We start from the raw sequence: 25,980 nt of genomic DNA on the forward strand, positions 1-25,980 counted from the left end.
ATGCATTGAGTCATCGTGATCCGTTAATATCTGTGAGTGTTTGTTGTTATAGGCTGTGCACAGGGTCCCAGTGAGCCATCTGTGTGTGTGTGTCTGTGCAAATATGGACAGTTCTTTGAGTCACAGTGAATCGTGTGTGTCTCTGGTTGTGTGTGTGTCCACATGTGCTGTTTTTGGTTGTGTGTTGTGTCACAGTAAGCTGTGTGTGAGTGTGTGCTTGTATAGACAGTGAACTGAGTCACGGCCATGTGTCTGTGTGTGTGTGCATGCAGGTATAGGCTATGCATTGACTCATAGTGAGGTGTGTGTGTGTTTGTGCTCGTATAGGCTGTGAATTCAGTCACACTGATCTGTGTGCATGTGACTGTGTTGGTACAGTCTGAGCATTGAGTCACCGTGAGGTGTGTGTCTTAGTGTGTGTCTGTTCAGTTGTAGGTTTAGCATTGAGTAACAGTGACCCTTGTGTGTGTGTGTGCTGATAGAGTTTGTGTATTGAGTCACAGTGGGTTTGTGAGTGTTTGTGTGTGTGTGTGCTGTCAGAGACTGTCGACTGATTCACAGTGAGCCATGTGTGTCTGTGGGCATGCATGTATGCTGTAATAAGGTGTGCATTTAGTTACAATGAACAGTGTGTTTGTGTGTTTATGCATGCTGATAGAGGCTATGCATTGAGTCACAGTGATCCGTTAGTGTCTGTGAGGGTTTGTTGGAATAGTCTGTGCAAAGAGTCCCAGTGAGCCATCTCTGTGTATGTGTTTCTCTGCAGGTATGGATGGTGCATTGAGTCACAGTGAGTCATGTGCTTCTGTGTGTGTGTGTGTGTGTCAAAGTGTGCTGCTTTAGGCTGTGTGTTGTGTCACAGTGAGTCCTGTGTGTGTTGTGTTGGTATAGAGTGTGAAATGAGTCACGGCCATGTGTGTTTGTTTGTGCATGAAGCTACGGGCTGTGCATTGATTCATAGTGAGCTGTGTATGTGTGTGTGCCGGTATAGGCTGGGAATTCAGTCACAGTGAGCTCTTTGTGTGAGCATGTGCTGGTATAGTTTGAGCATTGAGTCACAGTGTGCTTGTGAATTTCTTGTGCCTGTGTAAGATGTACAGTGAGTTACAGTGAGCCGTGTGTGTCTGTGGCAGTGTGTGTATGTGTGTGCTTATACAGGTGGCACACTGAGTCACAGTGAGCCTTGTTTGTGTGTGTGCATGCATGTGTTCTGTTATAAGCTGTGCATTGAGTCACAATGAAAGTGTGTTTGTGTGTTTATGCATGCAGATATAGGCTGTGCATTTGTGTCACAGTGATCCGTTAGTGTCTGTGAGGGTTTCTTGGTATAGGCTCTGCACAGTCTCAGTGAGCTATCACTTAGTATGGGTTTATCTGCAGGTATGGACTGTGCATTAAGTCACTGTGAGTCTTGTGCTTCTGTGTGCGTGTGTGTGTGTGTCAAAGTATGCTGGTTTAGGCAGCGTGTTGTGTCACAGTGAGCCATGTTTTTGTTGTTTTGGTATAGACTGTGAACTGAGTCACAGCCATGTGTGTGTACTTGTGCATGAAGGTACCGGCTGTGCATTGATTCATAGTGTGCTGTGTATGTATGTGTGCCAGTATAGACAATCAATTCAGTCACAGTGAGCTGTTTGCATATGCTGGTATAGTTTGAGCATTGAGTCACAGTGTTGTTGTGAGTTTGTTTTGCCGGTACAAGATTTACACAGAGATAGAGTGAGCCGTGTCTGTCTGTGGCTCTGTGTGTATGTGTGTGCTTATATAGGTCGCACAGTGAGTCACAGTGAGCTTTCGGTGTGGGTGTGATGCTGCTATAGACTATGAACTGACTATGAGCCATGTGTGTGAGAGTGTGTGTGTGTGTGTGCTGTTAGGTAATGTGCATTGAGTCAGAGTGAGCTCTGTGTGTGTTTTTGAATACCTCTGGGCTGGCATAGGCTGAGCATTGAGTCACAGTGTGGTGTGTATGTGAGTGTGCAAGTGTGTGCAAGTATAGGCTGGGCATTAAAGCACAATGAGCTGTGTGTGTTTGTGTGCGTGCTGATATAGGCTGCACATTCAGTTACAGTGAGCCGTGTGTGTATGTGAGTGTGCTTGTAGAAGCAGCACACTGATTAACAGCGAGGTGTGTATGAGTGTGTGTGTGTGCTGTTACATACTGGGCATTCAGTCACAGGTTGCTGTGTGTGTGTGTGCATGCATGTGTGCTTTTATAGGCTGTGCCTTGATTCACTTTGAACTGTGAGTGTGGGTGTGTGGGTGTCTGCTGGTATACGTTTTGCATTGTTTCACAATGAGCTGTGTGTGTGTGTGTGTGTGTGTGTTCTGGTATAAGATGTACATTGAGATACAGTGAACCATGCATGTGTGTGGCTGTGTGTGTGTGTGTGCTGCTAGAGGCTGCGCATTGTGTAACACTGAGCCATGTGTTTCTGTGTGTCACTCTGTAGACTGTGCATTGAGTCTGTGTGTGTGCATGCATGTGTGCTGGCATAGGCTATGCATTGATTCACATTGAGATAGTGTGTGGTTGTGCGTGTTGTGTGGCTATATGTTTTGCATTGATTCACTGTGAGCTGTGTGTGTGTGAGTGTGCATGTGTGTGAACATATAGTCTGGACATTGAGTCACAGTGAGGTATGTGTGTCTGTTCAGGTGTAGACTGGGCATTGAGTCTCAGCTTTGTATGTCTGTGTGTGTGTGCTGAGATAGGCAGTGCATTGAGTCACAGTGACATGTGTGTCAGTGTCTGTGTGAGTGTGTAACAGTATAGCTTGTGTATTGAGACACAGTGAGGTTTGAGTGTGAGTGTGTGTGTGCTGTTAGAGACTGTGGATTGAGTATCAGTGAGCCATGTTTGTTTTTGTGTGTGTGCATGCATGTGTTCTGTTATAAGCTGTGCACTGAGTCACATGGCCGTATTTGTGTGTGTGTGTGTATGCTTGTTGATATAGGCTATGCATTGAGTTACAGTGATCCGTTAGTGTCTGTGAGGGTTTGTTGGTATAGGCTGTGCACATTCCCAGTGAGCCGTCTCTGTGTATGTGTTTCCATGCAGGTATGGACGGTGCATTGAGTCACAGTGAGTCGTGTGCATCTGTGTGTGTGTGTCAAAGTGTGCTGGTTTAGGTTGCATGTTGTGTCACAGTGAGCCATGTGTGTGTCGTTTTGGTATAGACTGTGAACTGAGTCACGGCCATGTGTGTGTGTTTGTGCATGAAGGTACAGGCTGTGCATTGATTCATAGTGAGCGGTTTATGTGTTTGTGATGGTATAGGCCCTCAATTCAGTCAGAGTGAGCTGTGTGTGAGCATGTGCTGGTATAGTTTGAGCATTGAGTCAGAGTGTGGTTGTGAGTTTCTTATGGCGGTACAAGATGTACACTCTATTACAGTGAGCTGTGAGAGTCTGTGGCTGTGTGTGTATGAGTGTGCATATATAGGCTGCACATTGAGTGACAGTGAGCTGTGAGTGTGGGTTTGATGCTTGTTTAGTGTGTGAAATGAGTCACAGTGATCTATGTGTGTGTGTGTGTGTGTGTGTGTGTGCTGCTAGGTAATGTGCCTTGAGTCACAGTGAGCTCTGTGTGTGTTTTTGAATACCTCTGGGCAGGCATAGGCTGAGCATTGAGTCACAGTGAAGTGTGTGTGTGAATGTGCATGTGTGTGCAAGTATAGGCTGTGCATTGAATCACAGTGAGCTGTGTTTGTTTGTGTGTGTGCTGGTATAGGCTGCGCATTCAGTCACAGTGAGTCGTGTGTGTGTTTGAATGTTCTTGTAGAGGCTGCACATTGAATCACAGTGAGGTGTGTGTGTGATTGTGTGTGTGTGTGTGCTGTTCCATACTGTGCATTCAGTCTCAGTTATCCATGTGTGTGTGTGTTCTTGCGTGTGTGCTTTTACAGGCTGTGCCTTGATTCACATTGAACTGTGTGTGTGTGCTGTTATATGCTTTCCATTGCTTCACAGTGAACTGTGTGTGTGTGTGTTTGTGTGTGCCAGTACAGCCAGAGCATTCTTTCACAGTGAGGTGTGTGTGTGTGACTGTGCATGTGTCTGCATGTAAAGGCTGGCAGTTAGTGACCATCTGTGGTGTGTGTTTGTGTAAGTTTCTGTACTGGTATAGGCTGTGCATTCATTCACAGTGAGGTGTGTGTGTGTGTCTGTCCAGGTGTAGGCTGGTTATTGAGTCACAGTGAGCCATGTGTGTGTGTGTGCTTGTATACACTGTGAACTGAGTCATGGCCGTTTGTGTGTTTGTGTGTGTGTGTGTGTGTGTGTGGGCATGCTGGTATAGGTTTTGCATTGACACATAGTGAGCTGTGTGTGTGTGATGTTCTTGTATAGGCCATGCATTGAGTCAGAGTGAGCTGTTTTCATGTGTGCGTTCTGGTATATTCTGACCATTGAGTCACAGTGTGGTGTGTGTGTGTGTGTGTTCTGGTATAAGATGAACATTGAGATACAGTGAGCCGTGTTTATGTGTGGCTGTGTGTGTGTGTGTGTCTGTTGGTAGAGGCTGCGCATTTTGTAACACTGCGCCATGTTTTTCTGCGTGTCACTCTATAGACTGCACATAGTGTCTGTGTGTGTGCATGCATGTGTGCCTGTATAGGCTATGCATTGATTCACATTGAGCTTTGTGTGTGGTTGTGCGTGCTGTGCAGCTATATGTTTTGCATTGATTCACACTGAGCTGTGTGTGTGTGAGCGTGCATATGTGTGAACATATAGGCTGGGTATTGAGTCACAATGAGGTGTGTGTGTGAGTGTCTGTCTTTGTGCACTGGTATAAGCCATGCACAGAGCCACAGTGAGGTTTGTGTGTGAGTGTGTGTGTCTTTTCAGGTGAATTTTGGGCATTGAGTCACAGTGAGCCATGAGTGTGTGTGCATGTGTGTGTGTGTGTACTGGTATAGGCTGTGCATTGAGTCACAGTGAGGTGTGTGTCTATGTGTCTGTGCTGTTGTAGGGATGCATTGAGTCACAGTGAGGTGTGTGTTGTTAGAGACTGTGAATTGAGTCACACTGAGCCTTGTGTGTGTGTGTGCTTGCATAGGCTGTGCATTGAGTCACAGTGAGGTGTGTGTGTCCGTCAAGTGCAGGCTGCTCATTGAGTCTCAGTTAGCTTTGTGTGTGTGTGTGTTGAGATACGCTATGCATTGAGTCACAGTGCCATGTGTGTCAGTGTCTGTCTGTGTGTGTGCTAGTATAGCTTGTGTATTCAGACACAGTGAGGTTTGAGTGTGTGTGCTGTTAGAGCCGTGGATTGAGTCTCAGTGAGCCGCATGTGTGTGTGTCTGCCTGCATGTGTTCTGTTATAAGTTGTGCACTGAGTCACATGGCCGTGTTTGGGTGTGTATGTAGGCTTGTTGATATAGGCTATGCATTGAGTCATCGTGATCCGTTAATATCTGTGAGTGTTTGTTGTTATAGGCTGTGCACAGGGTCCCAGTGAGCCATCTGTGTGTGTGTGTCTGTGCAAATATGGACAGTTCTTTGAGTCACAGTGAATCGTGTGTGTCTCTGGTTGTGTGTGTGTCCACATGTGCTGTTTTTGGTTGTGTGTTGTGTCACAGTAAGCTGTGTGTGAGTGTGTGCTTGTATAGACAGTGAACTGAGTCACGGCCATGTGTCTGTGTGTGTGTGCATGCAGGTATAGGCTATGCATTGACTCATAGTGAGGTGTGTGTGTGTTTGTGCTCGTATAGGCTGTGAATTCAGTCACACTGATCTGTGTGCATGTGACTGTGTTGGTACAGTCTGAGCATTGAGTCACCGTGAGGTGTGTGTCTTAGTGTGTGTCTGTTCAGTTGTAGGTTTAGCATTGAGTAACAGTGACCCTTGTGTGTGTGTGTGCTGATAGAGTTTGTGTATTGAGTCACAGTGGGTTTGTGAGTGTTTGTGTGTGTGTGTGCTGTCAGAGACTGTCGACTGATTCACAGTGAGCCATGTGTGTCTGTGGGCATGCATGTATGCTGTAATAAGGTGTGCATTTAGTTACAATGAACAGTGTGTTTGTGTGTTTATGCATGCTGATAGAGGCTATGCATTGAGTCACAGTGATCCGTTAGTGTCTGTGAGGGTTTGTTGGAATAGTCTGTGCAAAGAGTCCCAGTGAGCCATCTCTGTGTATGTGTTTCTCTGCAGGTATGGATGGTGCATTGAGTCACAGTGAGTCATGTGCTTCTGTGTGTGTGTGTGTGTGTCAAAGTGTGCTGCTTTAGGCTGTGTGTTGTGTCACAGTGAGTCCTGTGTGTGTTGTGTTGGTATAGAGTGTGAAATGAGTCACGGCCATGTGTGTTTGTTTGTGCATGAAGCTACGGGCTGTGCATTGATTCATAGTGAGCTGTGTATGTGTGTGTGCCGGTATAGGCTGGGAATTCAGTCACAGTGAGCTCTTTGTGTGAGCATGTGCTGGTATAGTTTGAGCATTGAGTCACAGTGTGCTTGTGAATTTCTTGTGCCTGTGTAAGATGTACAGTGAGTTACAGTGAGCCGTGTGTGTCTGTGGCAGTGTGTGTATGAGTGTGCTTATACAGGTGGCACACTGAGTCACAGTGAGCCTTGTTTGTGTGTGTGCATGCATGTGTTCTGTTATAAGCTGTGCATTGAGTCACAATGAAAGTGTGTTTGTGTGTTTATGCATGCAGATATAGGCTGTGCATTTGTGTCACAGTGATCCGTTAGTGTCTGTGAGTGTTTCTTGGTATAGGCTGTGCACAGTCCCAGTGAGCTATCACTTTGTATGGGTTTATCTGCAGGTATGGACTGTGCATTAAGTCACTGTGAGTCTTGTGCTTCTGTGTGTGTGTGTGTGTCAAAGTATGCTGGTTTAGGCAGCGTGTTGTGTCACAGTGAGCCATGTTTTTGTTGTTTCGGTATAGACTGTGAACTGAGTCACAGCCATGTGTGTGTACTTGTGCATGAAGGTACCGGCTGTGCATTGATTCATAGTGTGCTGTGTATGTATGTGTGCCAGTATAGACAATCAATTCAGTCACAGTGAGCTGTTTGCATATGCTGGTATAGTTTGAGCATTGAGTCACAGTGTTGTTGTGAGTTTGTTTTGCCGGTACAAGATTTACACAGAGATAGAGTGAGCCGTGTCTGTCTGTGGCTCTGTGTGTATGTGTGTGCTTATATAGGTCGCACAGTGAGTCACAGTGAGCTTTCGGTGTGGGTGTGATGCTGCTATAGACTATGAACTGACTATGAGCCATGTGTGTGAGAGTGTGTGTGTGTGTGTGCTGTTAGGTAATGTGCATTGAGTCAGAGTGAGCTCTGTGTGTGTTTTTGAATACCTCTGGGCTGGCATAGGCTGAGCATTGAGTCACAGTGTGGTGTGTGTGTGAGTGTGCAAGTGTGTGCAAGTATAGGCTGGGCATTGAAGCACAATGAGCTGTGTGTGTTTGTGTGCGTGCTGATATAGGCTGCACATTCAGTTACAGTGAGCCGTGTGTGTATGTGAGTGTGCTTGTAGAAGCTGCACACTGATTAACAGCGAGGTGTGTATGAGTGTGTGTGTGTGCTGTTACATACTGGGCATTCAGTCACAGGTTGCTGTGTGTGTGTGTGCATGCATGTGTGCTTTTATAGGCTGTGCCTTGATTCACTTTGAACTGTGAGTGTGGGTGTGTGGGTGTCTGCTGGTATACGTTTTGCATTGTTTCACAATGAGCTGTGTGTGTGTGTGTGTGTGTGTGTTCTGGTATAAGATGTACATTGAGATACAGTGAACCATGCATGTGTGTGGCTGTGTGTGTGTGTGTGCTGCTAGAGGCTGCGCATTGTGTAACACTGAGCCATGTGTTTCTGTGTGTCACTCTGTAGACTGTGCATTGAGTCTGTGTGTGTGCATGCATGTGTGCTGGCATAGGCTATGCATTGATTCACATTGAGATAGTGTGTGGTTGTGCGTGTTGTGTGGCTATATGTTTTGCATTGATTCACTGTGAGCTGTGTGTGTGTGAGTGTGCATGTGTGTGAACATATAGTCTGGACATTGAGTCACAGTGAGGTATGTGTGTCTGTTCAGGTGTAGACTGGGCATTGTGTCTCAGCTTTGTATGTCTGTGTGTGTGTGCTGAGATAGGCAGTGCATTGAGTCACAGTGACATGTGTGTCAGTGTCTGTGTGAGTGTGTAACAGTATAGCTTGTGTATTCAGACACAGTGAGGTTTGAGTGTGAGTGTGTGTGTGCTGTTAGAGACTGTGGATTGAGTATCAGTGAGCCATGTTTGTTTTTGTGTGTGTGCATGCATGTGTTCTGTTATAAGCTGTGCACTGAGTCACATGGCCGTATTTGTGTGTGTGTGTGTATGCTTGTTGATATAGGCTATGCATTGAGTTACAGTGATCCGTTAGTGTCTGTGAGGGTTTGTTGGTATAGGCTGTGCACATTCCCAGTGAGCCGTCTCTGTGTATGTGTTTCCATGCAGGTATGGACGGTGCATTGAGTCACAGTGAGTCGTGTGCATCTGTGTGTGTGTGTCAAAGTGTGCTGGTTTAGGTTGCATGTTGTGTCACAGTGAGCCATGTGTGTGTCATGTTGGTATAGACTGTGAACTGAGTCACGGCCATGTGTGTGTGTTTGTGCATGAAGGTACAGGCTGTGCATTGATTCATAGTGAGCGGTTTATGTGTTTGTGATGGTATAGGCCCTCAATTCAGTCACAGTGAGCTGTGTGTGAGCATGTGCTGGTATAGTTTGAGCATTGAGTCAGAGTGTCGTTGTGAGTTTCTTATGGCGGTACAAGATGTACACTCTATTACAGTGAGCCGTGAGAGTCTGTGGCTGTGTGTGTATGAGTGTGCATATATAGGCTGCACATTGAGTGACAGTGAGCTGTGAGTGTGGGTTTGATGCTTGTTTAGTGTGTGAAATGAGTCACAGTGATCTATGTGTGTGTGTGTGTGTGTGTGTGTGCTTCTAGGTAATGTGCCTTGAGTCACAGTGAGCTCTGTGTGTGTTTTTGAATACCTCTGGGCAGGCATAGGCTGAGCATTGAGTCACAGTGAAGTGTGTGTGTGAATGTGCATGTGTGTGCAAGTATAGGCTGTGCATTGAATCACAGTGAGCTGTGTTTGTTTGTGTGTGTGCTGGTATAGGCTGCGCATTCAGTCACAGTGAGTCGTGTGTGTGTTTGAATGTTCTTGTAGAGGCTGCACATTGAATCACAGTGAGGTGTATGTGTGATTGTGTGTGTGTGTGTGCTGTTCCATACTGTGCATTCAGTCTCAGTTATCCATGTGTGTGTGTGTTCTTGCGTGTGTGCTTTTACAGGCTGTGCCTTGATTCACATTGAACTGTGTGTGTGTGCTGTTATATGCTTTCCATTGCTTCACAGTGAACTGTGTGTGTGTGTGTTTGTGTGTGCCAGTACAGCCAGAGCATTCTTTCACAGTGAGGTGTGTGTGTGTGACTGTGCATGTGTCTGCATGTAAAGGCTGGCAGTTAGTGACCATCTGTGGTGTGTGTTTGTGTAAGTTTCTGTACTGGTATAGGCTGTGCATTCATTCACAGTGAGGTGTGTGTGTGTGTCTGTCCAGGTGTAGGCTGGTTATTGAGTCACAGTGAGCCGTGTGTGTGTGTGTGCTTGTATACACTGTGAACTGAGTCATGGCCGTTTGTGTGTGTGTGTGTGTGTGTGTGTGTGTGTGTGTGGGCATGCTGGTATAGGTTTTGTATTGACACATAGTGAGCTGTGTGTGTGTGATGTTCTTGTATAGGCCATGCATTGAGTCAGAGTGAGCTGTTTTCATGTGTGCGTTCTGGTATATTCTGACCATTGAGTCACAGTGTGGTGTGTGTGTGTGTGTGTTCTGGTATAAGATGAACATTGAGATACAGTGAGCCGTGTTTATGTGTGGCTGTGTGTGTGTGTGTGTCTGTTGGTAGAGGCTGCGCATTTTGTAACACTGCGCCATGTTTTTCTGCGTGTCACTCTATAGACTGCACATAGTGTCTGTGTGTGTGCATGCATGTGTGCCTGTATAGGCTATGCATTGATTCACATTGAGCTTTGTGTGTGGTTGTGCGTGCTGTGCAGCTATATGTTTTGCATTGATTCACACTGAGCTGTGTGTGTGTGAGCGTGCATATGTGTGAACATATAGGCTGGGTATTGAGTCACAATGAGGTGTGTGTGTGAGTGTCTGTCTTTGTGCACTGGTATAAGCCATGCACAGAGCCACAGTGAGGTTTGTGTGTGAGTGTGTGTGTCTTTTCAGGTGAATTTTGGGCATTGAGTCACAGTGAGCCATGAGTGTGTGTGCATGTGTGTGTGTGTGTACTGGTATAGGCTGTGCATTGAGTCACAGTGAGGTGTGTGTCTATGTGTCTGTGCTGTTGTAGGGATGCATTGAGTCACAGTGAGGTGTGTGTTGTTAGAGACAGTGAATTGAGTCACACTGAGCCTTGTGTGTGTGTGTGCTTGCATAGGCCGTGCATTGAGTCACAGTGAGGTGTGTGTGTCCGTCAAGTGCAGGCTGCTCATTGAGTCTCAGTTAGCTTTGTGTGTGTGTGTGTTGAGATACGCTATGCATTGAGTCACAGTGCCATGTGTGTCAGTGTCTGTCTGTGTGTGTGCTAGTATAGCTTGTGTATTCAGACACAGTGAGGTTTGAGTGTGTGTGCTGTTAGAGCCGTGGATTGAGTCTCAGTGAGCCGCATGTGTGTGTGTCTGCCTGCATGTGTTCTGTTATAAGTTGTGCACTGAGTCACATGGCCGTGTTTGGGTGTGTATGTAGGCTTGTTGATATAGGCTATGCATTGAGTCATCGTGATCCGTTAATATCTGTGAGTGTTTGTTGTTATAGGCTGTGCACAGGGTCCCAGTGAGCCATCTGTGTGTGTGTGTCTGTGCAAATATGGACAGTTCTTTGAGTCACAGTGAATCGTGTGTGTCTCTGGTTGTGTGTGTGTCCACATGTGCTGTTTTTGGTTGTGTGTTGTGTCACAGTAAGCTGTGTGTGAGTGTGTGCTTGTATAGACAGTGAACTGAGTCACGGCCATGTGTCTGTGTGTGTGTGCATGCAGGTATAGGCTATGCATTGACTCATAGTGAGGTGTGTGTGTGTTTGTGCTCGTATAGGCTGTGAATTCGTCACACTGATCTGTGTGCATGTGACTGTGTTGGTACAGTCTGAGCATTGAGTCACCGTGAGGTGTGTGTCTGAGTGTGTGTCTGTTCAGTTGTAGGTTTAGGATTGAGTAACAGTGACCCTTGTGTGTGTGTGTGCTGATAGAGTTTGTGTATTGAGTCACAGTGGGTTTGTGAGTGTTTGTGTGTGTGTGTGCTGTCAGAGACTGTCGACTGATTCACAGTGAGCCATGTGTGTCTGTGGGCATGCATGTATGCTGTAATAAGGTGTGCATTTAGTTACAATGAACAGTGTGTTTGTGTGTTTATGCATGCTGATAGAGGCTATGCATTGAGTCACAGTGATCCGTTAGTGTCTGTGAGGGTTTGTTGGAATAGTCTGTGCAAAGAGTCCCAGTGAGCCATCTCTGTGTATGTGTTTCTCTGCAGGTATGGATGGTGCATTGAGTCACAGTGAGTCATGTGCTTCTGTGTGTGTGTGTGTGTGTCAAAGTGTGCTGCTTTAGGCTGTGTGTTGTGTCACAGTGAGTCCTGTGTGTGTTGTGTTGGTATAGAGTGTGAAATGAGTCACGGCCATGTGTGTTTGTTTGTGCATGAAGCTACGGGCTGTGCATTGATTCATAGTGAGCTGTGTATGTGTGTGTGCCGGTATAGGCTGGGAATTCAGTCACAGTGAGCTCTTTGTGTGAGCATGTGCTGGTATAGTTTGAGCATTGAGTCACAGTGTGCTTGTGAATTTCTTGTGCCTGTGTAAGATGTACAGTGAGTTACAGTGAGCCGTGTGTGTCTGTGGCAGTGTGTGTATGTGTGTGCTTATACAGGTGGCACACTGAGTCACAGTGAGCCTTGTTTGTGTGTGTGCATGCATGTGTTCTGTTATAAGCTGTGCATTGAGTCACAATGAAAGTGTGTTTGTGTGTTTATGCATGCAGATATAGGCTGTGCATTTGTGTCACAGTGATCCGTTAGTGTCTGTGAGGGTTTCTTGGTATAGGCTCTGCACAGTCTCAGTGAGCTATCACTTAGTATGGGTTTATCTGCAGGTATGGACTTTGCATTAAGTCACTGTGAGTCTTGTGCTTCTGTGTGCGTGTGTGTGTGTGTCAAAGTATGCTGGTTTAGGCAGCGTGTTGTGTCACAGTGAGCCATGTTTTTGTTGTTTTGGTATAGACTGTGAACTGAGTCACAGCCATGTGTGTGTACTTGTGCATGAAGGTACCGGCTGTGCATTGATTCATAGTGTGCTGTGTATGTATGTGTGCCAGTATAGACAATCAATTCAGTCACAGTGAGCTGTTTGCATATGCTGGTATAGTTTGAGCATTGAGTCACAGTGTTGTTGTGAGTTTGTTTTGCCGGTACAAGATTTACACAGAGATAGAGTGAGCCGTGTCTGTCTGTGGCTCTGTGTGTATGTGTGTGCTTATATAGGTCGCACAGTGAGTCACAGTGAGCTTTCGGTGTGGGTGTGATGCTGCTATAGACTATGAACTGACTATGAGCCATGTGTGTGAGAGTGTGTGTGTGTGTGTGCTGTTAGGTAATGTGCATTGAGTCAGAGTGAGCTCTGTGTGTGTTTTTGAATACCTCTGGGCTGGCATAGGCTGAGCATTGAGTCACAGTGTGGTGTGTGTGTGAGTGTGCAAGTGTGTGCAAGTATAGGCTGGGCATTGAAGCACAATGAGCTGTGTGTGTTTGTGTGCGTGCTGATATAGGCTGCACATTCAGTTACAGTGAGCCGTGTGTGTATGTGAGTGTGCTTGTAGAAGCTGCACACTGATTAACAGCGAGGTGTGTATGAGTGTGTGTGTGTGCTGTTACATACTGGGCATTCAGTCACAGGTTGCTGTGTGTGTGTGTGCATGCATGTGTGCTTTTATAGGCTGTGCCTTGATTCACTTTGAACTGTGAGTGTGGGTGTGTGGGTGTCTGCTGGTATACGTTTTGCATTGTTTCACAATGAGCTGTGTGTGTGTGTGTGTGTGTGTGTGTTCTGGTATAAGATGTACATTGAGATACAGTGAACCATGCATGTGTGTGGCTGTGTGTGTGTGTGTGCTGCTAGAGGCTGTGCATTGTGTAACACTGAGCCATGTGTTTCTGTGTGTCACTCTGTAGACTGTGCATTGAGTCTGTGTGTGTGCATGCATGTGTGCTGGCATAGGCTATGCATTGATTCACATTGAGATAGTGTGTGGTTGTGCGTGTTGTGTGGCTATATGTTTTGCATTGATTCACTGTGAGCTGTGTGTGTGTGAGTGTGCATGTGTGTGAACATATAGTCTGGACATTGAGTCACAGTGAGGTATGTGTGTCTGTTCAGGTGTAGACTGGGCATTGAGTCTCAGCTTTGTATGTCTGTGTGTGTGTGCTGAGATAGGCAGTGCATTGAGTCACAGTGACATGTGTGTCAGTGTCTGTGTGAGTGTGTAACAGTATAGCTTGTGTATTGAGACACAGTGAGGTTTGAGTGTGAGTGTGTGTGTGCTGTTAGAGACTGTGGATTGAGTATCAGTGAGCCATGTTTGTTTTTGTGTGTGTGCATGCATGTGTTCTGTTATAAGCTGTGCACTGAGTCACATGGCCGTATTTGTGTGTGTGTGTGTATGCTTGTTGATATAGGCTATGCATTGAGTTACAGTGATCCGTTAGTGTCTGTGAGGGTTTGTTGGTATAGGCTGTGCACATTCCCAGTGAGCCGTCTCTGTGTATGTGTTTCCATGCAGGTATGGACGGTGCATTGAGTCACAGTGAGTCGTGTGCATCTGTGTGTGTGTGTCAAAGTGTGCTGGTTTAGGTTGCATGTTGTGTCACAGTGAGCCATGTGTGTGTCGTTTTGGTATAGACTGTGAACTGAGTCACGGCCATGTGTGTGTGTTTGTGCATGAAGGTACAGGCTGTGCATTGATTCATAGTGAGCGGTTTATGTGTTTGTGATGGTATAGGCCCTCAATTCAGTCAGAGTGAGCTGTGTGTGAGCATGTGCTGGTATAGTTTGAGCATTGAGTCAGAGTGTGGTTGTGAGTTTCTTATGGCGGTACAAGATGTACACTCTATTACAGTGAGCTGTGAGAGTCTGTGGCTGTGTGTGTATGAGTGTGCATATATAGGCTGCACATTGAGTGACAGTGAGCTGTGAGTGTGGGTTTGATGCTTGTTTAGTGTGTGAAATGAGTCACAGTGATCTATGTGTGTGTGTGTGTGTGTGTGTGTGCTGCTAGGTAATGTGCCTTGAGTCACAGTGAGCTCTGTGTGTGTTTTTGAATACCTCTGGGCAGGCATAGGCTGAGCATTGAGTCACAGTGAAGTGTGTGTGTGAATGTGCATGTGTGTGCAAGTATAGGCTGTGCATTGAATCACAGTGAGCTGTGTTTGTTTGTGTGTGTGCTGGTATAGGCTGCGCATTCAGTCACAGTGAGTCGTGTGTGTGTTTGAATGTTCTTGTAGAGGCTGCACATTGAATCACAGTGAGGTGTGTGTGTGATTGTGTGTGTGTGTGTGCTGTTCCATACTGTGCATTCAGTCTCAGTTATCCATGTGTGTGTGTGTTCTTGCGTGTGTGCTTTTACAGGCTGTGCCTTGATTCACATTGAACTGTGTGTGTGTGCTCTTATATGCTTTCCATTGCTTCACAGTGAACTGTGTGTGTGTGTGTTTGTGTGTGCCAGTACAGCCAGAGCATTCTTTCACAGTGAGGTGTGTGTGTGTGACTGTGCATGTGTCTGCATGTAAAGGCTGGCAGTTAGTGACCATCTGTGGTGTGTGTTTGTGTAAGTTTCTGTACTGGTATAGGCTGTGCATTCATTCACAGTGAGGTGTGTGTGTGTGTCTGTCCAGGTGTAGGCTGGTTATTGAGTCACAGTGAGCCATGTGTGTGTGTGTGCTTGTATACACTGTGAACTGAGTCATGGCCGTTTGTGTGTTTGTGTGTGTGTGTGTGTGTGTGTGGGCATGCTGGTATAGGTTTTGCATTGACACATAGTGAGCTGTGTGTGTGTGATGTTCTTGTATAGGCCATGCATTGAGTCAGAGTGAGCTGTTTTCATGTGTGCGTTCTGGTATATTCTGACCATTGAGTCACAGTGTGGTGTGTGTGTGTGTGTGTTCTGGTATAAGATGAACATTGAGATACAGTGAGCCGTGTTTATGTGTGGCTGTGTGTGTGTGTGTGTCTGTTGGTAGAGGCTGCGCATTTTGTAACACTGCGCCATGTTTTTCTGCGTGTCACTCTATAGACTGCACATAGTGTCTGTGTGTGTGCATGCATGTGTGCCTGTATAGGCTATGCATTGATTCACATTGAGCTTTGTGTGTGGTTGTGCGTGCTGTGCAGCTATATGTTTTGCATTGATTCACACTGAGCTGTGTGTGTGTGAGCGTGCATATGTGTGAACATATAGGCTGGGTATTGAGTCACAATGAGGTGTGTGTGTGAGTGTCTGTCTTTGTGCACTGGTATAAGCCATGCACAGAGCCACAGTGAGGTTTGTGTGTGAGTGTGTGTGTCTTTTCAGGTGAATTTTGGGCATTGAGTCACAGTGAGCCATGAGTGTGTGTGCATGTGTGTGTGTGTGTACTGGTATAGGCTGTGCATTGAGTCACAGTGAGGTGTGTGTCTATGTGTCTGTGCTGTTGTAGGGATGCATTGAGTCACAGTGAGGTGTGTGTTGTTAGAGACTGTGAATTGAGTCACACTGAGCCTTGTGTGTGTGTGTGCTTGCATAGGCTGTGCATTGAGTCACAGTGAGGTGTGTGTGTCCGTCAAGTGCAGGCTGCTCATTGAGTCTCAGTTAGCTTTGTGTGTGTGTGTGTTGAGATACGCTATGCATTGAGTCACAGTGCCATGTGTGTCAGTGTCTGTCTGTGTGTGTGCTAGTATAGCTTGTGTATTCAGACACAGTGAGGTTTGAGTGTGTGTGCTGTTAGAGCCGTGGATTGAGTCTCAGTGAGCCGCATGTGTGTGTGTCTGCCTGCATGTGTTCTGTTATAAGTTGTGCACTGAGTCACATGGCCGTGTTTGGGTGTGTATGTAGGCTTGTTGATATAGGCTATGCATTGAGTCATCGTGATCCGTTAATATCTGTGAGTGTTTGTTGTTATAGGCTGTGCACAGGGTCCCAGTGAGCCATCTGTGTGTGTGTGTCTGTGCAAATATGGACAGTTCTTTGAGTCACAGTGAATCGTGTGTGTCTCTGGTTGTGTGTGTGTCCACATGTGCTGTTTTTGGTTGTGTGTTGTGTCACAGTAAGCTGTGTGTGAGTGTGTGCTTGTATAGACAGTGAACTGAGTCACGGCCATGTGTCTGTGTGTGTGTGCATGCAGGTATAGGCTATGCATTGACTCATAGTGAGGTGTGTGTGTGTTTGTGCTCGTATAGGCTGTGAATTCAGTCACACTGATCTGTGTGCATGTGACTGTGTTGGTACAGTCTGAGCATTGAGTCACCGTGAGGTGTGTGTCTTAGTGTGTGTCTGTTCAGTTGTAGGTTTAGCATTGAGTAACAGTGACCCTTGTGTGTGTGTGTGCTGATAGAGTTTGTGTATTGAGTCACAGTGGGTTTGTGAGTGTTTGTGTGTGTGTGTGCTGTCAGAGACTGTCGACTGATTCAAGTGAGCCATGTGTGTCTGTGGGCATGCATGTATGCTGTAATAAGGTGTGCATTTAGTTACAATGAACAGTGTGTTTGTGTGTTTATGCATGCTGATAGAGGCTATGCATTGAGTCACAGTGATCCGTTAGTGTCTGTGAGGGTTTGTTGGAATAGTCTGTGCAAAGAGTCCCAGTGAGCCACCTCTGTGTATGTGTTTCTCTGCAGGTATGGATGGTGCATTGAGTCACAGTGAGTCATGTGCTTCTGTGTGTGTGTGTGTGTGTCAAAGTGTGCTGCTTTAGGCTGTGTGTTGTGTCACAGTGAGTCCTGTGTGTGTTGTGTTGGTATAGAGTGTGAAATGAGTCACGGCCATGTGTGTTTGTTTGTGCATGAAGCTACGGGCTGTGCATTGATTCATAGTGAGCTGTGTATGTGTGTGTGCCGGTATAGGCTGGGAATTCAGTCACAGTGAGCTCTTTGTGTGAGCATGTGCTGGTATAGTTTGAGCATTGAGTCACAGTGTGCTTGTGAATTTCTTGTGCCTGTGTAAGATGTACAGTGAGTTACAGTGAGCCGTGTGTGTCTGTGGCAGTGTGTGTATGAGTGTGCTTATACAGGTGGCACACTGAGTCACAGTGAGCCTTGTTTGTGTGTGTGCATGCATGTGTTCTGTTATAAGCTGTGCATTGAGTCACAATGAAAGTGTGTTTGTGTGTTTATGCATGCAGATATAGGCTGTGCATTTGTGTCACAGTGATCCGTTAGTGTCTGTGAGTGTTTCTTGGTATAGGCTGTGCACAGTCCCAGTGAGCTATCACTTTGTATGGGTTTATCTGCAGGTATGGACTGTGCATTAAGTCACTGTGAGTCTTGTGCTTCTGTGTGTGTGTGTGTGTCAAAGTATGCTGGTTTAGGCAGCGTGTTGTGTCACAGTGAGCCATGTTTTTGTTGTTTCGGTATAGACTGTGAACTGAGTCACAGCCATGTGTGTGTACTTGTGCATGAAGGTACCGGCTGTGCATTGATTCATAGTGTGCTGTGTATGTATGTGTGCCAGTATAGACAATCAATTCAGTCACAGTGAGCTGTTTGCATATGCTGGTATAGTTTGAGCATTGAGTCACAGTGTTGTTGTGAGTTTGTTTTGCCGGTACAAGATTTACACAGAGATAGAGTGAGCCGTGTCTGTCTGTGGCTCTGTGTGTATGTGTGTGCTTATATAGGTCGCACAGTGAGTCACAGTGAGCTTTCGGTGTGGGTGTGATGCTGCTATAGACTATGAACTGACTATGAGCCATGTGTGTGAGAGTGTGTGTGTGTGTGTGCTGTTAGGTAATGTGCATTGAGTCAGAGTGAGCTCTGTGTGTGTTTTTGAATACCTCTGGGCTGGCATAGGCTGAGCATTGAGTCACAGTGTGGTGTGTGTGTGAGTGTGCAAGTGTGTGCAAGTATAGGCTGGGCATTGAAGCACAATGAGCTGTGTGTGTTTGTGTGCGTGCTGATATAGGCTGCACATTCAGTTACAGTGAGCCGTGTGTGTATGTGAGTGTGCTTGTAGAAGCTGCACACTGATTAACAGCGAGGTGTGTATGAGTGTGTGTGTGTGCTGTTACATACTGGGCATTCAGTCACAGGTTGCTGTGTGTGTGTGTGCATGCATGTGTGCTTTTATAGGCTGTGCCTTGATTCACTTTGAACTGTGAGTGTGGGTGTGTGGGTGTCTGCTGGTATACGTTTTGCATTGTTTCACAATGAGCTGTGTGTGTGTGTGTGTGTGTGTGTTCTGGTATAAGATGTACATTGAGATACAGTGAACCATGCATGTGTGTGGCTGTGTGTGTGTGTGTGCTGCTAGAGGCTGCGCATTGTGTAACACTGAGCCATGTGTTTCTGTGTGTCACTCTGTAGACTGTGCATTGAGTCTGTGTGTGTGCATGCATGTGTGCTGGCATAGGCTATGCATTGATTCACATTGAGATAGTGTGTGGTTGTGCGTGTTGTGTGGCTATATGTTTTGCATTGATTCACTGTGAGCTGTGTGTGTGTGATGTTCTTGTATAGGCCATGCATTGAGTCAGAGTGAGCTGTTTTCATGTGTGCGTTCTGGTATATTCTGACCATTGAGTCACAGTGTGGTGTGTGTGTGTGTGTGTTCTGGTATAAGATGAACATTGAGATACAGTGAGCCGTGTTTATGTGTGGCTGTGTGTGTGTGTGTGTCTGTTGGTAGAGGCTGCGCATTTTGTAACACTGCGCCATGTTTTTCTGCGTGTCACTCTATAGACTGCACATAGTGTCTGTGTGTGTGCATGCATGTGTGCCTGTATAGGCTATGCATTGATTCACATTGAGCTTTGTGTGTGGTTGTGCGTGCTGTGCAGCTATATGTTTTGCATTGATTCACACTGAGCTGTGTGTGTGTGAGCGTGCATATGTGTGAACATATAGGCTGGGTATTGAGTCACAATGAGGTGTGTGTGTGAGTGTCTGTCTTTGTGCACTGGTATAAGCCATGCACAGAGCCACAGTGAGGTTTGTGTGTGAGTGTGTGTGTCTTTTCAGGTGAATTTTGGGCATTGAGTCACAGTGAGCCATGAGTGTGTGTGCATGTGTGTGTGTGTGTACTGGTATAGGCTGTGCATTGAGTCACAGTGAGGTGTGTGTCTATGTGTCTGTGCTGTTGTAGGGATGCATTGAGTCACAGTGAGGTGTGTGTTGTTAGAGACTGTGAATTGAGTCACACTGAGCCTTGTGTGTGTGTGTGCTTGCATAGGCTGTGCATTGAGTCACAGTGAGGTGTGTGTGTCCGTCAAGTGCAGGCTGCTCATTGAGTCTCAGTTAGCTTTGTGTGTGTGTGTGTTGAGATACGCTATGCATTGAGTCACAGTGCCATGTGTGTCAGTGTCTGTCTGTGTGTGTGCTAGTATAGCTTGTGTATTCAGACACAGTGAGGTTTGAGTGTGTGTGCTGTTAGAGCCGTGGATTGAGTCTCAGTGAGCCGCATGTGTGTGTGTCTGCCTGCATGTGTTCTGTTATAAGTTGTGCACTGAGTCACATGGCCGTGTTTGGGTGTGTATGTAGGCTTGTTGATATAGGCTATGCATTGAGTCATCGTGATCCGTTAATATCTGTGAGTGTTTGTTGTTATAGGCTGTGCACAGGGTCCCAGTGAGCCATCTGTGTGTGTGTGTCTGTGCAAATATGGACAGTTCTTTGAGTCACAGTGAATCGTGTGTGTCTCTGGTTGTGTGTGTGTCCACATGTGCTGTTTTTGGTTGTGTGTTGTGTCACAGTAAGCTGTGTGTGAGTGTGTGCTTGTATAGACAGTGAACTGAGTCACGGCCATGTGTCTGTGTGTGTGTGCATGCAGGTATAGGCTATGCATTGACTCATAGTGAGGTGTGTGTGTGTTTGTGCTCGTATAGGCTGTGAATTCAGTCACACTGATCTGTGTGCATGTGACTGTGTTGGTACAGTCTGAGCATTGAGTCACCGTGAGGTGTGTGTCTTAGTGTGTGTCTGTTCAGTTGTAGGTTTAGCATTGAGTAACAGTGACCCTTGTGTGTGTGTGTGCTGATAGAGTTTGTGTATTGAGTCACAGTGGGTTTGTGAGTGTTTGTGTGTGTGTGTGCTGTCAGAGACTGTCGACTGATTCACAGTGAGCCATGTGTGTCTGTGGGCATGCATGTATGCTGTAATAAGGTGTGCATTTAGTTACAATGAACAGTGTGTTTGTGTGTTTATGCATGCTGATAGAGGCTATGCATTGAGTCACAGTGATCCGTTAGTGTCTGTGAGGGTTTGTTGGAATAGTCTGTGCAAAGAGTCCCAGTGAGCCATCTCTGTGTATGTGTTTCTCTGCAGGTATGGATGGTGCATTGAGTCACAGTGAGTCATGTGCTTCTGTGTGTGTGTGTGTGTGTCAAAGTGTGCTGCTTTAGGCTGTGTGTTGTGTCACAGTGAGTCCTGTGTGTGTTGTGTTGGTATAGAGTGTGAAATGAGTCACGGCCATGTGTGTTTGTTTGTGCATGAAGCTACGGGCTGTGCATTGATTCATAGTGAGCTGTGTATGTGTGTGTGCCGGTATAGGCTGGGAATTCAGTCACAGTGAGCTCTTTGTGTGAGCATGTGCTGGTATAGTTTGAGCATTGAGTCACAGTGTGCTTGTGAATTTCTTGTGCCTGTGTAAGATGTACAGTGAGTTACAGTGAGCCGTGTGTGTCTGTGGCAGTGTGTGTATGTGTGTGCTTATACAGGTGGCACACTGAGTCACAGTGAGCCTTGTTTGTGTGTGTGCATGCATGTGTTCTGTTATAAGCTGTGCATTGAGTCACAATGAAAGTGTGTTTGTGTGTTTATGCATGCAGATATAGGCTGTGCATTTGTGTCACAGTGATCCGTTAGTGTCTGTGAGTGTTTCTTGGTATAGGCTGTGCACAGTCCCAGTGAGCTATCACTTTGTATGGGTTTATCTGCAGGTATGGACTGTGCATTAAGTCACTGTGAGTCTTGTGCTTCTGTGTGTGTGTGTGTGTCAAAGTATGCTGGTTTAGGCAGCGTGTTGTGTCACAGTGAGCCATGTTTTTGTTGTTTCGGTATAGACTGTGAACTGAGTCACAGCCATGTGTGTGTACTTGTGCATGAAGGTACCGGCTGTGCATTGATTCATAGTGTGCTGTGTATGTATGTGTGCCAGTATAGACAATCAATTCAGTCACAGTGAGCTGTTTGCATATGCTGGTATAGTTTGAGCATTGAGTCACAGTGTTGTTGTGAGTTTGTTTTGCCGGTACAAGATTTACACAGAGATAGAGTGAGCCGTGTCTGTCTGTGGCTCTGTGTGTATGTGTGTGCTTATATAGGTCGCACAGTGAGTCACAGTGAGCTTTCGGTGTGGGTGTGATGCTGCTATAGACTATGAACTGACTATGAGCCATGTGTGTGAGAGTGTGTGTGTGTGTGTGCTGTTAGGTAATGTGCATTGAGTCAGAGTGAGCTCTGTGTGTGTTTTTGAATACCTCTGGGCTGGCATAGGCTGAGCATTGAGTCACAGTGTGGTGTGTGTGTGAGTGTGCAAGTGTGTGCAAGTATAGGCTGGGCATTGAAGCACAATGAGCTGTGTGTGTTTGTGTGCGTGCTGATATAGGCTGCACATTCAGTTACAGTGAGCCGTGTGTGTATGTGAGTGTGCTTGTAGAAGCTGCACACTGATTAACAGCGAGGTGTGTATGAGTGTGTGTGTGTGCTGTTACATACTGGGCATTCAGTCACAGGTTGCTGTGTGTGTGTGTGCATGCATGTGTGCTTTTATAGGCTGTGCCTTGATTCACTTTGAACTGTGAGTGTGGGTGTGTGGGTGTCTGCTGGTATACGTTTTGCATTGTTTCACAATGAGCTGTGTGTGTGTGTGTGTGTGTGTGTTCTGGTATAAGATGTACATTGAGATACAGTGAACCATGCATGTGTGTGGCTGTGTGTGTGTGTGTGCTGCTAGAGGCTGTGCATTGTGTAACACTGAGCCATGTGTTTCTGTGTGTCACTCTGTAGACTGTGCATTGAGTCTGTGTGTGTGCATGCATGTGTGCTGGCATAGGCTATGCATTGATTCACATTGAGATAGTGTGTGGTTGTGCGTGTTGTGTGGCTATATGTTTTGCATTGATTCACTGTGAGCTGTGTGTGTGTGAGTGTGCATGTGTGTGAACATATAGTCTGGACATTGAGTCACAGTGAGGTATGTGTGTCTGTTCAGGTGTAGACTGGGCATTGTGTCTCAGCTTTGTATGTCTGTGTGTGTGTGCTGAGATAGGCAGTGCATTGAGTCACAGTGACATGTGTGTCAGTGTCTGTGTGAGTGTGTAACAGTATAGCTTGTGTATTCAGACACAGTGAGGTTTGAGTGTGAGTGTGTGTGTGCTGTTAGAGACTGTGGATTGAGTATCAGTGAGCCATGTTTGTTTTTGTGTGTGTGCATGCATGTGTTCTGTTATAAGCTGTGCACTGAGTCACATGGCCGTATTTGTGTGTGTGTGTGTATGCTTGTTGATATAGGCTATGCATTGAGTTACAGTGATCCGTTAGTGTCTGTGAGGGTTTGTTGGTATAGGCTGTGCACATTCCCAGTGAGCCGTCTCTGTGTATGTGTTTCCATGCAGGTATGGACGGTGCATTGAGTCACAGTGAGTCGTGTGCATCTGTGTGTGTGTGTCAAAGTGTGCTGGTTTAGGTTGCATGTTGTGTCACAGTGAGCCATGTGTGTGTCATGTTGGTATAGACTGTGAACTGAGTCACGGCCATGTGTGTGTGTTTGTGCATGAAGGTACAGGCTGTGCATTGATTCATAGTGAGCGGTTTATGTGTTTGTGATGGTATAGGCCCTCAATTCAGTCACAGTGAGCTGTGTGTGAGCATGTGCTGGTATAGTTTGAGCATTGAGTCAGAGTGTCGTTGTGAGTTTCTTATGGCGGTACAAGATGTACACTCTATTACAGTGAGCCGTGAGAGTCTGTGGCTGTGTGTGTATGAGTGTGCATATATAGGCTGCACATTGAGTGACAGTGAGCTGTGAGTGTGGGTTTGATGCTTGTTTAGTGTGTGAAATGAGTCACAGTGATCTATGTGTGTGTGTGTGTGTGTGTGTGTGCTTCTAGGTAATGTGCCTTGAGTCACAGTGAGCTCTGTGTGTGTTTTTGAATACCTCTGGGCAGGCATAGGCTGAGCATTGAGTCACAGTGAAGTGTGTGTGTGAATGTGCATGTGTGTGCAAGTATAGGCTGTGCATTGAATCACAGTGAGCTGTGTTTGTTTGTGTGTGTGCTGGTATAGGCTGCGCATTCAGTCACAGTGAGTCGTGTGTGTGTTTGAATGTTCTTGTAGAGGCTGCACATTGAATCACAGTGAGGTGTATGTGTGATTGTGTGTGTGTGTGTGCTGTTCCATACTGTGCATTCAGTCTCAGTTATCCATGTGTGTGTGTGTTCTTGCGTGTGTGCTTTTACAGGCTGTGCCTTGATTCACATTGAACTGTGTGTGTGTGCTGTTATATGCTTTCCATTGCTTCACAGTGAACTGTGTGTGTGTGTGTTTGTGTGTGCCAGTACAGCCAGAGCATTCTTTCACAGTGAGGTGTGTGTGTGTGACTGTGCATGTGTCTGCATGTAAAGGCTGGCAGTTAGTGACCATCTGTGGTGTGTGTTTGTGTAAGTTTCTGTACTGGTATAGGCTGTGCATTCATTCACAGTGAGGTGTGTGTGTGTGTCTGTCCAGGTGTAGGCTGGTTATTGAGTCACAGTGAGCCGTGTGTGTGTGTGTGCTTGTATACACTGTGAACTGAGTCATGGCCGTTTGTGTGTGTGTGTGTGTGTGTGTGTGTGTGTGTGTGGCATGCTGGTATAGGTTTTGTATTGACACATAGTGAGCTGTGTGTGTGTGATGTTCTTGTATAGGCCATGCATTGAGTCAGAGTGAGCTGTTTTCATGTGTGCGTTCTGGTATATTCTGACCATTGAGTCACAGTGTGGTGTGTGTGTGTGTGTGTTCTGGTATAAGATGAACATTGAGATACAGTGAGCCGTGTTTATGTGTGGCTGTGTGTGTGTGTGTGTCTGTTGGTAGAGGCTGCGCATTTTGTAACACTGCGCCATGTTTTTCTGCGTGTCACTCTATAGACTGCACATAGTGTCTGTGTGTGTGCATGCATGTGTGCCTGTATAGGCTATGCATTGATTCACATTGAGCTTTGTGTGTGGTTGTGCGTGCTGTGCAGCTATATGTTTTGCATTGATTCACACTGAGCTGTGTGTGTGTGAGCGTGCATATGTGTGAACATATAGGCTGGGTATTGAGTCACAATGAGGTGTGTGTGTGAGTGTCTGTCTTTGTGCACTGGTATAAGCCATGCACAGAGCCACAGTGAGGTTTGTGTGTGAGTGTGTGTGTCTTTTCAGGTGAATTTTGGGCATTGAGTCACAGTGAGCCATGAGTGTGTGTGCATGTGTGTGTGTGTGTACTGGTATAGGCTGTGCATTGAGTCACAGTGAGGTGTGTGTCTATGTGTCTGTGCTGTTGTAGGGATGCATTGAGTCACAGTGAGGTGTGTGTTGTTAGAGACTGTGAATTGAGTCACACTGAGCCTTGTGTGTGTGTGTGCTTGCATAGGCCGTGCATTGAGTCACAGTGAGGTGTGTGTGTCCGTCAAGTGCAGGCTGCTCATTGAGTCTCAGTTAGCTTTGTGTGTGTGTGTGTTGAGATACGCTATGCATTGAGTCACAGTGCCATGTGTGTCAGTGTCTGTCTGTGTGTGTGCTAGTATAGCTTGTGTATTCAGACACAGTGAGGTTTGAGTGTGTGTGCTGTTAGAGCCGTGGATTGAGTCTCAGTGAGCCGCATGTGTGTGTGTCTGCCTGCATGTGTTCTGTTATAAGTTGTGCACTGAGTCACATGGCCGTGTTTGGGTGTGTATGTAGGCTTGTTGATATAGGCTATGCATTGAGTCATCGTGATCCGTTAATATCTGTGAGTGTTTGTTGTTATAGGCTGTGCACAGGGTCCCAGTGAGCCATCTGTGTGTGTGTGTGTCTGTGCAAATATGGACAGTTCTTTGAGTCACAGTGAATCGTGTGTGTCTCTGGTTGTGTGTGTGTCCACATGTGCTGTTTTTGGTTGTGTGTTGTGTCACAGTAAGCTGTGTGTGAGTGTGTGCTTGTATAGACAGTGAACTGAGTCACGGCCATGTGTCTGTGTGTGTGTGCATGCAGGTATAGGCTATGCATTGACTCATAGTGAGGTGTGTGTGTGTTTGTGCTCGTATAGGCTGTGAATTCGTCACACTGATCTGTGTGCATGTGACTGTGTTGGTACAGTCTGAGCATTGAGTCACCGTGAGGTGTGTGTCTGAGTGTGTGTCTGTTCAGTTGTAGGTTTAGGATTGAGTAACAGTGACCCTTGTGTGTGTGTGTGCTGATAGAGTTTGTGTATTGAGTCACAGTGGGTTTGTGAGTGTTTGTGTGTGTGTGTGCTGTCAGAGACTGTCGACTGATTCACAGTGAGCCATGTGTGTCTGTGGGCATGCATGTATGCTGTAATAAGGTGTGCATTTAGTTACAATGAACAGTGTGTTTGTGTGTTTATGCATGCTGATAGAGGCTATGCATTGAGTCACAGTGATCCGTTAGTGTCTGTGAGGGTTTGTTGGAATAGTCTGTGCAAAGAGTCCCAGTGAGCCATCTCTGTGTATGTGTTTCTCTGCAGGTATGGATGGTGCATTGAGTCACAGTGAGTCAT

This window comes from Stenella coeruleoalba (genome assembly GCF_951394435.1).
Source record: "Stenella coeruleoalba genome assembly, chromosome: Y".
Classification (NCBI taxonomy): domain Eukaryota; kingdom Metazoa; phylum Chordata; class Mammalia; order Artiodactyla; family Delphinidae; genus Stenella; species Stenella coeruleoalba.